Raw genomic sequence first — 14165 nt, forward strand, 5'->3', positions numbered from 1 at the left:
TTTCATCTCTGCTCTATAATGAATTATTGACACATCTGTGAGGAAGAGGAGGGACGTCCCCATGTTCTTAAACAAGGGAAGGGATGTACTAAGCTAAGAAAGTCGGGTGTATTGTCTTTGGGTAGATGAGTGCTTTATCACTGCTGTCGTTTGACTTCTTAGGTCGGTTAGAATGGGATGTCTGGAAACACTACCCATGGCGTGGCCTAGTCGAAAAGTCGCATTGGACATTTTCTTGGTCAGCTCTGACATGGCTTAATCTCACTTGGGCTATTGTAAATCAAGATGTTCCTTCCACCACGTTGTAAAACCATGTAAGTGGGATCACGAAGGTTGGATCTCTGCCCAGCTCTAATGGCAGGTCACTGACAGAGATCAGTGCTCTGTCTGGCATCAGAGAGTCCAACACCAAATTGAAATAGCTAGAGGAATTTGAAAGCTTTGCAGCAATATCAAGGCTTGATTGCTGTGCTCTTCTCTGCAACACTTTCTTGAAGGGATGGAAAGAGAAACTCAAAGGTCAGGAGAATGGGGTTACTAATTTGAACTGATAAACTGATGTGTATTATGAATACTGTAAGAGCCAGCACTGGACTAAAGTTATTTTCATGAGCAAACACACATGAAAATTTCTCACTTACATAGTTATTTGGAGTCAGGAGCAGGTGATAGGTATGAAAGTCTAGACTATTAACTAACTAATAACTTAAATTAACCTAAATGAATAACCTAACCTCATAAAGAAAATCAAAGAGTACTCCACAGTAGAGGTCCAAGAAATCCTTGTTTTTAAGAAGTGCACTGATCTCAGCATAGTCTCTGCAGCCAGTTCTCTGTTATTCAGTCCAGCCCATCTCTACTTTTTATTCCACAAGTCTCTCTTCTTCCCTCTCTACAAGCAACTTAAATGAAACTGTAGTCTATGGACTAATGAATTTTGCTAACTGCTAGAAACTGCTTTGCAGTTTTCAGTAGAGTGTGCTTTAATCCTGTGTATCTGTACTATTAGAAATATATTCAATGGACATTTCTATACATGTTTACAATGTGTGTGTGTATATATATACTTTAAAAAAATCTCTTAGAAATTCCACCCTATCTTCCTATATTTTTCTCACTCTTAAATTACTCTGGTGGTGGAGCCTGCTGTAATCAGCCCTTTTTTAAAATACACAAAGCAATCTGTCATTTTCTACACAACATTTCGGATCCTTCCAAAGTGTCTGTCTTAGCATCACTGAAAGAAAAAAACTGATGTTAAGAATTGCAAAGTTAATGATTAATCAAAAGTGTCTGGTCCCCATCCATGGGACATCTTGTAGAACAATCAAGCCCTGCTCTGTCATAGTCCAGAGCAGTGATTGCTGCTTCTTCCTATGGGGCCTGATGCACTAGGGATGAAGATGGAACACCTCAGCAGCTAATTAAACACAGCCACTTACAACTAAAGTACATGCCTGACTAAATAGGCTGGAGTGCAGAGACTGTCAAGCTGATCTGTCTTTAAGTGCTTGGAACCCTTCACTGTACCTGGTTGAACATTAACATCCCAAATTTGCTGATTTTCACCAATATCCTGCCACATGCAGAGAACTAGTTGAAAGGAAGCTGGTATTTTTTGTAATGTAGTTCCTTGAAGCATTATCCTAAAAAAGACATCAATCTTCACTGTTGCAAAGAAACAGCACAAAATGTTTTAAACATTTTGAAGGGAAAATGCACTGTCTGTACTTTCCTATTTCTCTCCTACTATTTCCTCACTCACTGGGATGTTTTGTTTTTATAAGAATTCAGAAAACAAGTTTCTAAAGAAAGTGAAGGAACAGTAACAGAGTAAGTTATCTGCTCTTCCCTGTCCATTCACAAATTTTCTAACCTTGTCTGCTGCTGCATGTTTCAAAGGCCACCAGAACTTCATTCTGAGGAACTAGTGAGGAGAGCTATGTTACATAAGAGGCAGGAAAAAATACAGACAGAAAGCTTTTCCTCTAAGCATTTTATCTCCATCTCTAGATCCTGCCTGGACCAAAAAAAAAAAAATACATAGCCAAAACCTAAAGGAAATGAGCAAAATATTTGTTGGCAATAGGCATTGACAAAAGACTGGGGGCTATGACCAAAAATACAGATGTAGAAGCATGAATGTGTCGAAAAATAGTATCAAGAAGCTGCAGCTAGTGTGGTTGTGAATAATGATTGTTTCTGAGAGAGGACAGCAGAGATCACAGAATGGTATTCCAAAAATCTGTGAACAAGTCTGTGCTGTAAGAGAAAGATGTCAGTGTGGAGACAAAATATTTAGTAAACTGGCAACAACTAGTGTCTGGGCAGAGCTGAAAATGAAAATTTCCTTTTTGTAGGAAAGCTTTTGCCTTTAACATTAAATGACCACCATAGATTTATCCATTGTCCTTGGACAAGGATAGTGCAAAGCAATTAGAGTATACTGTCCTGGGGCCCAGGACCCTGGACCAGTTGGATAAGAGGTTTGATTCTTGGTGGAAGTGTTAAGACTCCTCCAAATAATTGGAGAGTTTGGAGGATGTGGGGAGACCACCCAAGGCAGTAGACATGAGAAAACTTTGATGAGAATTAGCATTGACTATTTAACTGTACAAGTGAGACAGTAGGAATGGTTCTGAGTAGGTTTTGAGTGGAGAATTTTGACCATCTCTTGTAAGCGATATGAATTTTAGGAGATGAAAACAGCTAACCTGAAAGGTAAAGATGGATGAGCAGATAGCTGAATGATAATGCTCTGGATAACTGTCCTGAGGAACTGTTTGATATGGTGGAAGAATGGAGTGAATAAGGCAGGATGGAACTATAAAAAATGAAAATATACACACTTACAGTCAGGAGCCCTGCTGAGTTATTCTGGTGTTCCTAGGAAATACTGACAGTCCTGTAGTTTTGTAGGTAAAGGCAGATAAAATTTCTGAAACTTTCCTAAGTGAGACTGGAAGCTGAAGCCTGGCTTCAAAAATGGTTTAGGCCACACAAAGATCTACATTGCCTGAGATGAAACCAGGATTTCAAATGCAGAGTATGCAGCCAGTCCTCGAGAAATGAGCAGACCCCAAGTCTTACCTACAGACCCAAGTGCTACCCTACAGTTTATACTCACTCTCACTTTTGTCTGGCCCATTCTGGTAGAGGAGCTGAAACAGGAAAGTTGGAAAGTGCCCATAGTGCTGAGGAGCTGCCTAGAGCTGAGGAGGTGGGGTGGTGGAGGCTTCTCAGAGGCAACCTAGCTTTCATGCATATGGCAAGTGCTTTAACTGCAAGGTTATTGTACAGCAGTGCATACTATAACGTGCAACCCATCCACCTCCTGTTCTGAGGAGAGATATCATGTAAAAAGGAATAGTTTTTGCATTGCTCTCTGCGGAAGAACACTGAGCAAGTCCTTTTCTGGACGTTTTGACAAGATTGCAGTTTCGTAGTGGTAAATGCTGCTAAACAATTGTTTCTGCCCCCAAGAAATTTTGGGGGAGTTGTATAAATGTCTTAGTCCTCAAAAAGCTATTTCTATTTATCTTTCAAAGCTAAGATACTTCTAAAGCTGCATTTGATGACTGAGACCTTTTATAGAAGATGGTAGGGAAAGCTAAATTTTACTCTGAAGTCATAAACCATTGGCCAAGGAAGTGCACTATAAAAATACTGACATAGGCATAAGTCTGGAAGTGCAGATGCATCATTGCGATAACTCTTGTCGTAATTGTCTGTTTACCTTTCCTGCTAAGTCAGTGAGAAAATGCAAATTGCCATAATTTGGAATGAGAATGGACCTATTTTATATTCTGCGTAGCTGAAGTGATCTGTGAATGTTCTCCCCTCCAAAAAATGCCTTTTGAGATATAGAAAATATTCACATCAGTTTTCAAATACATTGAAATATTCCTGTTTTCAGTGCAGTAATTCAAAAATGCTGTAGCTGAACCTGAAGGTAAAATAAAAGCATCTGGGATTTAATTTGCCCCTGTACTTTCCTTTTTCTTCCTTTTTTTCCTTATGGGGAGAAAAAAAGGGGGAGAAAAAAAACTAAACAAAATACCAAAACATCAAAACTTTTTTGTTTGTTTCAAGTCCTCTTTTGACCTACCTGTACTATATTCCTAAAATCAAGCAAAACCAAAACCAAAAAACAGTAGAAAAGGATTTATTCCTATTGACGTTATTGGGGTTTTTCTGCTTTTTTCTGATACAAAAAACTGGCACAGACTGAGGCAGCCAATCTTTCTTTGTTCAGTCGAAGCACCTTTCAAATCAGCTGATCCATCAGCAATGCTTCCAAAGGCAGTAAGGTGCTTAATACCCATGTATCTCCCAGCTGGTCTGAAAATTTACCTAATCATTCTACATTAGTGTAAATAACTGCCCAAACCACGATGTAGAGTGAATTTGTCCCTAAGGCTTAATCTTACAGCACGTGCACTTCAACGTCAGGGGAGTATTATGTGCATAAGGAGAGGAGAAGTGGTGCCTCAGTTGTACATTGGAGCTCTTCTTTGGTCTGAGTACCAAGTGTTCGGAGTTCGGCTAATAGCAGTCAAAGTTTTCTCGTTACATTGATATTCAGTGAAACACCTAAAGTAACCCTGAACTGACAAAATTAGAACTGGAATCAGCAGAATGCTGCAAGACAATATTTCATTTCCTGCAAATGTTTTTCCTGTTAATAAACATCTGCCAGAAAGGACTCTGTGGGGGCAAGAACATCTGAAAATACGGAAAACTTAGAGAAGTACTCTTCCATGTTGCTAATGACTTGGTCAACTGAGAATGTGAAACACAGCTCATTTTTGTTTGTTGTCAGGCAAAACATACTCGATTCCTAAGTGTAGAAAATATGAGCTTTTGATATCACTACTTAGTCTAATTGACTCATCTGAGTCCTGTTTGAACCCTATGATTCATCATTTTTCAAATTAGAGGGACATAGGTAGGATAATCTGTGGATATAATCAGTAAAACATTCACAATGCCTTCCACTGTAATGGATTATTCTGTTATTTACAGGATCTCTTATTTTTGTTATTATCTGGGCTTCACATCCCAATTAAAAGCCTCATTAGTTCATTTCTGAGGAAGCTGCCCATCTGTGTTGCTGCTGACAGCTGAAGGAAGTGTGTCACCTTGGTGTGGAGAGCATTATTTGCTTGAAGTTGGCAGTTCGCTTTAGCATAGCCATCCCATGCTACATAGCAGATACTTAAGTGTCAAGCGTTTTCAGGCCATCCATCTTCTTTGGCCATTCCACCCACCCATGCTTGAGCCACATACAGCAGTGCTGGTGCCCCTCTCTGCCTTCTCTTTGTCATTATGTCATTGTCAGTTGTTCAGTTTATTCAGTGATTAATCATCATTTGGAAGGTTCTGCTGGGCGTAAACAGAAAAGGGGGTATTCCTGCAGGTGGTTTCTCTCTGATTAGTTAAAGTAACAATGGCCGGCTGCTGAGCCTTTGTTTGGATTTCTTCTGAAGATTTCACTGGCTTTTCCGTACCAGAATTTAACGGGGCTCTTAACTATGGGTCTGCCTCAGGTCTCCTACTGGTGTATTCTGAAAATTAGACCTGCTAAGCTGAGTGGATTTGTGCTGGTGTGACAGAGGAGTCGGCTCTTTTACAAAGATTGGTGGAGTGTTTTATTAAGGAATCTCTGTGTTACACGTGCATACTAACTTCACTGCAGGTCTAGTGGCAGAGCTTTAGGCTGTTCATTCAGAAACACCTGCCTGTCTGTTTTATGTGTAGAAGAGAAAATGTCACCTAAAAGATAATGGCTACTCAATATCTCGGCTCTCCTGTGTATTTGCACAAACTATTTGATGAAGTCAAGTAATAATAGTTTTACTGACTTCTGGGAAAGGCTAATGATCAAAACTGTGGAAAACAAGGAAGTTCTTCTAAGCTTTGCTTGAGTCTTCTGCACAATGGCTTAAATGCAACTATTTCACTGTCTAATGAAGTAGTGTTAATTTTGCCTCTCTTTGGGTCACATGAAAAGGGTTATAAATATTCTACTTCTGTATTCCTTGACAAGCATAGCTTACCAAAACTTATGCTCCTTTTCAATTAGAAAGTTGCTCGACGGCAGTAACAGCTATGCCATGGTTCCAGATCTGTTACTTTACTTGAGTATTAAATTGCTCTTCATATTTCTCTTTCAGATTAATATTTCTTTTTATGCTGCAGCGGCTTTTAATGTCATCAAAAGAAGACAAGATGAATAAGACCTGTGTGGGAGGATGAAGCAGTGGTCACTTAAAGTATCCTGCTGTTTACTCTGGCTGCTGGCTGCTGGCTGCCCTGGGTTTATGGTCCCTCCCACAGGACAGCTGGCACTGGGCTATGATTTTAGTACTTTCATTATTTGCAATTCACAGCCTCGAGTCATTAAATGACAAACTGTGAGCATTCAGGTAGACTTGTAGCAGCTGTATTCTGACAGACAGACTCGCAAATGTAATCGAGTAACTCTGAGTGGCATGGTAAAAGGATTTTTTTTTTTTGCATTCTTACTGTTTGTTTTAGTATATGACTAAGAAAAGGTGGGATGGATGGGTGGGTAATTGTGGGTGGATAACAGTGAAACAGCTTGAAGAGTAACACGGCTAGACTTACTGAAACCCGAAGAAGATGCAGACAGAGGCTTAGGTGCCTGTACATTTAGCTGAAAACATTTCTCAATTTTTGTGCAAAATGCCCTTCTCTTTGGTGTTTTTCACCCTGATTTGCAAAGACCCTGCTCCACATCTTCTCCACATGCAGGAAGTGAAAGGCAAGAAATCCAAGGCAAGCAAATAGCTGTGGTGAATGGGATAGCTTTAAGAAGAGTTTTGTCATGCAGACCTGCTATTCTGGCTCTACTGGGTACAGCCATAGTGAGCATTCCTCGGCCTGGGAATGATTCTCCGGGGGTGTTTCAAAGAGTGAAAAAGTAGCCTGCATGCCCTTTATTGTCCCAAGGCCTAAGCTAGGACATTTCGGGGGAGGAGGGCGAGAGAAGACAGGCCCAGCAGTTGCATGTATGAGACTGTACATGGGCCTGCATCTGCACCAAGTATGCAAGTATGGGTGGTAGGTAATATGCCAAAAACTGCTTTTCAAAGCTGCACCAGCATCTGCTTCAATTCTGCTGAAATCATGAGTCAAATCAAATAAAAAAATAGGAAATTGGCTTTAAAATCACAGGATTTTGAAAAACAGGGTGTCTGAGGGTTTATTTGCCATGCTCTTCAGAGGTTCTGGAAAATCACGGTCTAACTTTTCTCATCGAGGCCAAATTTCTGGCTAGAAGCACTTAAAAAATGAAAACAGGGATTCTTCCCTAACTACATACCTCCAGGTGAAAGTAACACCTTAAGGAAAAGCACCAAAACCCACATGACTTTTACTAACATCACAAGAGCTGGTAATAATGCTAGTTGCCGCTGTGAGAGGGCTCGTCCACCTGACTGCATCTGCAAAGCCTTCTTGTAGTTTGTGTCTGTGAAGCAGCTCGTATTCCTGTCTCCTGGTTTACCTGCACAAATGCTGGTGTGCATATACAAACAGGAGCCCTTTGGCTTTTGCGCGCCTGGCTGATTTTACAGCCCCAAATGGGAGATTGGGGCTTAAAATCTGGCAGGAGGAAGCCTTGAGAGCCAGGTTGTGCTAATCAGCAAGACTTCTTCCAGGAGTTTCATGGGAGAAAAGGAAGGAGCCTCCCCAGGCGGTTCTTTGCACCTGGCCCCTCTTGCACTTACTCTGCATCATCAGAAAAATCTGACTGTAAAACACTTGTCACTCGTAGTCATTTTTTGGCAATTAATATCTGATTCATGCCCTTTCCCAGGTGTGTCAAAGACTTTTGCAACTACTTGTTTATTGATGTACATTAAAAAAATCGATGAAAAGGCCTAGACACTAATGGAGCTTTATAGAGAGACTTATTAAAAACAAAGTACTATGGAAAAACTTGAATAGCATTTTTTAGGGCTGATGTGGGTGCTTCAGATAAAGCTCGTAAGTCTGGGCTGCAATTTGATTTTCATGAAACATAAGAAAAGGGAGACGGTGGTGGACTGTGCAGCTCTCACAAAGCCCCGTGCCCTCCTGGTGCTTCCCCTCCCTCGTCATCCCAGTGCCAGCATGGGGCCGCAGCAGCGAGCAAAGGGCAGGAGCTCCTGGTGACAGAAGGGACCGTGACCCTTCGGAAAGGCAGGCGTCTTCTCTTTCTCCCCACAAAGCAGGAGGTGTATCCAAAAGACAGCCTAGCTTTTGGGGCCAGTGTTAGCTTGTCGGCGCGAGCTGGGTTTGCTTTTTCTGCACCCAGTCCTGTGCGTGGTGTTGCGGAGGGGAATCCGCAGGGCTGTGATCAGCGCCTCCGCCTCGGCCGGGGCGGCTGTCCCTGTAGCCTCAGGAGAAGCTGAGGTGGGAGGGCGGCAAAAGCTGATAATTCTTTGTTGGATTCTCAGAACTTTAAAACTTTCCCTTCATGATTATTTTTACTCAAGATCTACTTTTTGCATCATAAAAGCTAGGTCAATATGTCTCCACTGCTGAGGTTATTTTTTTTTAAACAAAGCTATAAAATCAGGTGGACTTTGCATGCAACCACAAGCTTTGCATTTTTTTCAGTGAAAGGTAGGTTAATTTTTAAAGTGACGGAAATCAGGTTGGTGTGTTGTGCCTGAAAGTCACCTAATCTGCCAAGTATTTATCTGAAAAGTAACATTATTCCTCTGATTGAGGATGTTATTGTGAAGAATTTTGAGAGGCCTGAATTAACAGACAAAATACCTAAAACCAAACAAGCCCACACAGAGAGAGGGAGATCAGCGAAGCAAGCTGACTAAAGACAACAGATATTGATTAAAAAATAGCAAAATATCATTACACTAAATGCGCTAAATAAAATAGTTATACTCTAGCTTGTGCCAGAGAATCTGTAAATATTCAGGGATTTCAGAAGGTGATTGTTTTTGTGAATTGATTCATGCTGACGATATGCCTGATGTTGTACAGTAAGCTCTACCTTGTTTTAATAGCACAGCCCTACCACTATAAAGACTATACTACACTAACTTATAGTTGCAGGTGACATGGCATCATATTTTTACATAAATCCCATGTGCACTCAGCTCTGGCTCCCTTGAAAATCTAAGATTCTTCTCTGCAGGCGTCCTGTCACTGGAGCCATTTTGGGAAGGGGTATGATGCTGTGGTTACTTCTGGTCCAAGCAGCTATTTTTAGTGTCTGTGTATTCCCTATAGAACAGAGCCCAAGACTTTGATGGATATATGAAATTTGAACTGATTTGATCACATGTAATCCACATCTGAAGGATGATAGAACAGTAAAGGAGTGGCATGCTTCAAAATGGCAGAAAAGCCACTGATCCTAGTCTCTATTTTTAAACATGATGAAACCAAATATTATAACATATTTTATGTTCTTTGGGGTTTTTCTTTTTTGGCTTTTGGGAGCCAAATAGTAACATCCAAATTATTTCTTACTCTTCCTATAGTGGTGTGCTTTTTGGGGAAATAGGTTTTAATGGTTTTGTCCACTTAGACCTCATGAGATGTTGACTGTCTGTGGCAATGCTGAATCACTTGTTCCTGTGGGTTAGCAGTGCAGGTACATTACTGAAGAGTTGAGGGTCTGTCTTTGTGTGGCTGATGATCCAGCCCCTCTCACCACTTACTCTACACCCAACTGTATTTTATCAGTGGCACTGGATTTTTCACAAAATGGAACATCCTGATCAATATGTTGAAGAATTTCGTCTATTAATATGTTAGTGCAAAGATTTTTTCTGACAGTTATTTGCATGGTTTCCAACAATGTCTTTTATGATCATATACTGTAACTGTATAAAACCGTAAGTGAACTCATTAATGCATATCAGGCTCATCAGTACATAAAAAGCTCCCGCTGTGTGTAGTATGTAAGACCACACTTGTGTGAAAGAGCAGGAAAGTAGTGTCAGTTGCCTTGTTCATTCTCACATTCTCACTTCTTTTTACTTTAAAAGTTTCTACTTCCATGTTCTCCTTTGTTGATGCAATTTCAGGCTCTGGGTGATGAGTGAAAGGGCAACTTTGGGTTCCTTGTAAAATAATGAAGAAAAACAGTTTGTTCACTAGGCATTGTTACGTTTATGATACATGAATTTTTAACAAAAAGGTGAATATGGGTGAGAAGTACAATGGCTTCTTATTTAAGGACAGTTAAAGGGACAGTTTTCTGGGAACAAAAGAACAATCAAAAATAAATGTTTATTCAAAAATATGCACAAGAAAAAGTTTGCATATGTGCTTATTGTTAAAAAAGGAAGTTTATTTAGCTGAGAACATGGCAGACTTTGGACTGCATACAGCCTATTTCTATATATATACTTTTTCATATAATGATGAAAAGAGAAACAGATACTGAATATCCTCTTCCTTCTGTGTGAGTAGACCCGGTGAAAGGTTCTCAGCCAAGAATGTATCCAGCTGGAAAAGAGAATTCTGTTCAAAATTGTTTTCTCCTGGGAGAAAGGGTGTAGTTTTTATTGAAAATTTCTTACCATTAAATTTAAGAATTTGAGTGGCTTGGATGTTAGAAACAGTGATTAAATTTGTAAGTCTTAATTTCACCTTTTCCTTTCTTTTTTTCTTCTTGGTGACTTTTCAAGGCACCTATCTTCTCAGACTGCAGAAAAATGACAGGGCAGCTAGAGAGGGAAATTACGTTATTTCTCATCTGCAACTCTCAGTATTTGATGGAAATATATTTTTGCTTCCCTAGGCTCAAAAGCTGCTAGACCAGATCCCTTTGCAAACCAGAAACACAGACTGGCTTGCTACAGCTAAGAAGCTAAAATAAATTAAAAAGTAGCAAGATAAAGAGAATTGCATGCTTAAATAAGGACCATTCATATGAATAAATATTGCAGTTTGGGGTACTGTCCCCCAGCTGATAAAATGTTTTATAGCAATGATCATAAAACCACATGTCATTTCCTTTGTTTATATTCTTTTTGAGCTTTGAGAAAGATCTTGAATTGTGTCTCCTGAAATGACAAACCTACACAATTCAAGTGTTGTCATATGATAGGTATATGAAAGAGCGGAAATCTTGCAGATCCCGCTGGCAACATTTATGCCAATAGCGTTGGCTGGAGGTGCAAATGTTCCTGCCGGAGCCATTGCAGTGGAAATGTGCACCAGATGAACAGCTGCCCTCCTCGCTCAACAGGCACAATTCAGCCTTCTGAAATAGCTGCTCCGTAAAGCACAGGGAGAAAGAAGAGGATAAACGCTATTTCAGCTGTAAAACACAGAAGATGTGTTCCCCATTGTAACTATAAAAAAAATTTTAATATTTATGGAGCATATATTCCCATCTCCATGAGTGGAGGATTTATATAGATTACTCACTGTACACAAAGCTAAGAAAATACCCCAAATATTCCATTATGTTATTTATTCCTCCACAAGCATCCATTATGCAGTTTATTTTCCAATTAATCCTTACTGTTGACCAAATGTTATTCCCCATCTCCATTCCCAACAGTAATTTCCTTCTTGTGAAACAGTTTTTCTGTGGATGAATTAATGAAAAGGGGGTTGGCAATTCTGTTGCTGTTCTGTGAATATTCTTATAACCCCAACAGGGAACCAGGTTATTTAAGAAAGGCCATTACAAAAAGAGAGAATATAGTCATCTTCAGAAAGATTATTTTTGTGGCAGATTGTACCTGGGATGTGTTTGAATGAGAGAGAGTGGGAGATAAAGAAATGGAGGTGATTTGTTCTTTCTCCTTTCTCCTCTTACCCACTTTTAGACTACTTTAGCGTGCTCCCTCCCTAAACCTTCCTAAAGGAGCTGAACTGTGAAAGAAGATGAAGGAACTGAAAAGAAGGACATTCTTCACATGGATAAATGAGTGATTAAAAGGTAGAAAACAAGGAGCAAGAATAAATGATCAGGTTGCTCAATGGAGATGCATCACAGCAGAGTCCTTTGGGAATTAGTGGTGGTCTTGTGCTTTTCAACATCTTCATAGATAATCTCTTGTAAAGTGAATGGTAGTGAAGTGAGTGTGTTCACTGATAGGAGATTATTCAGGACAGTTAAAAAAGAAAAAAAGAAAAGTTGACTGCAGAGATTTGCAGAACACTTTCATGGTACAGAGCATCTAGGCGATAAAAAAGGCAGATGAAATTCAGTACAGATTAAAGTAATGTACCTGGGGAAGAAAACAAACCTGCCACTATATGCACAGTTATGGGCTCTGAGCTAATTACTGTCCCTATGGAGTTACCATAGGTCTTGAAAACATTAGCTCGGTGTTCACTAGTGGGCAAAAAGCAAACAGAATTAGGAAAAGAGAAGGCATCAGAAGAGAGGAAAAAACAGTTTGGTCATTGTAGTAATCCATGAAGGCTGTGGAAAGGCTAGCACTTCTCTGCATGGAAGAGAGATAATGAAGAAAGAGATTATAGAAAGCTGTAAAATCCCAAGGCTCATGGAAAAAGTTCATAGGGAATTACCATTTGTTGTCTCCTCCAATATGACAATCAGAAGACACCAAAATAAATCATCAGATTGCAGTCTAAAAACAAGCAAAAGAAGGTATTTCTCCACCCAGTGTGTTGTTAAGCTCTGGAACTCAACCACCACAGGACGCAGTGGATTGTAAAAAGCTTACATGGTTCAAAAAGCAGGCAGAAAATTAAATGCAAGAAAAATCCATTTGTTAAACACAAAGATGCCTTCCCTGGCTCAGGAAGCTCCTAAGCTGCAAATTGCTGGAGAATAAGAAAGCGTACCACAGATGTAGCGCTATATGTCTGTCCTGTTCTACACTCTTTCTGACAACCTGCTCTTGGCCACAGTTGGGGCACAGGGTGTTTTGCCTGGGGCCTGACTCGCAGGGTTGTGATGGCTGCAGCCGGGAAGGTGGAAGTAACAGCTTGCCTCTCCTCAGAGCTGCAGAGGTCTGCTTGCAATAGGTGGTAAAGGGAGAAATGGTAAGACAACTGCCTGATGCACTGTTAGAGAGGAAGTAAACAGTGATTTGGGGAGAAGAGATGGAGAAGGATAAACTAAGATGGGAAAAGCCAGACCTTTTGAGAATCTCAAGAATCTCCTTGGCTATTACCGGTGGCTTTTGCAGGGAGGAGGCAGGTAAAAGCAGTGCCACTGTGGTTTCACAGGCAGTAATCTGTCTGAGGTGTGTGAGCAGTGCTGCTGCAAAGAACTGCTGTAGGCTGTAAACTGCCACGGTGACTGTGGCATGGCCTGGGAACCAGGAGGGCTCACCTCTTCCTGTCCTGCACAGACCAACCTCAGCAAGAGGCTGACATGCCTGGGCTTTCTGCCCGGGAGGAGGGCTGAGCTTTTGGGGCCTGCTTCCATAGGCATACAGCCCAAACGCGCAGTCACACCAGCTATGAAACCTCACATGGGTGGAGGTTTGCAAGGTCAGCTCCACAATCATCCAGGTGGGTTTGTTTCTTTTTCTTTTTTTTTTTTAAACCTATGTAAAGGTCATTTTGATTTATTGTTACTATGGGGAGTATAAGCAGTTTTCATTGCTTTAGGAATTTCCCTGTTTCTGTTTTATATTTGCCTGAAGAAGTACGAGAGTTCTGCTTTACTCTCCTGAGAAAAATTGAAACAGATGGAGAGTATGTTTTGTACACTTTCTTGAATATCCAGTGGCTTAAAGATTGAGCTCAGTTGCATAACCCGAGGGCTATATGCCTTGATGTACTGAACAATTACAAAGAAGCCATTGTTTTCTAATATTACTTTTTTAAGTAAAATTCACATTTGAAATCTCTTTTGAGCAATGCTTTGAAGTAGAATCTAGCTCCCAGAGGTAGGTAATCTTAATGCTAATTTACTATACAACAATGTGCATTATTAAAGGACCTGTGAATGATTCATCCAGTGAATGAAGAAAAATTATTCCAAATGATTATTGATGAGTTAATCAAGATAGCCACGTCAACTTTTTTTGTCCATTAGTGTGAACAGTATTTCACAATCATAATAATAAGAGCCAAATGTTAATGGCTGAGGTAATCAGACCCTAATGAAGAACAGTGAAAAGTACTCTCTTTAAATAGTTTACAGTTTTCATAATCACTGGAGTGGTCAGTTGGTCCCATGATTC

This window comes from Apteryx mantelli, chromosome 7 (genome assembly GCF_036417845.1).
Source record: "Apteryx mantelli isolate bAptMan1 chromosome 7, bAptMan1.hap1, whole genome shotgun sequence".
Lineage (NCBI taxonomy): Eukaryota > Metazoa > Chordata > Aves > Apterygiformes > Apterygidae > Apteryx > Apteryx mantelli.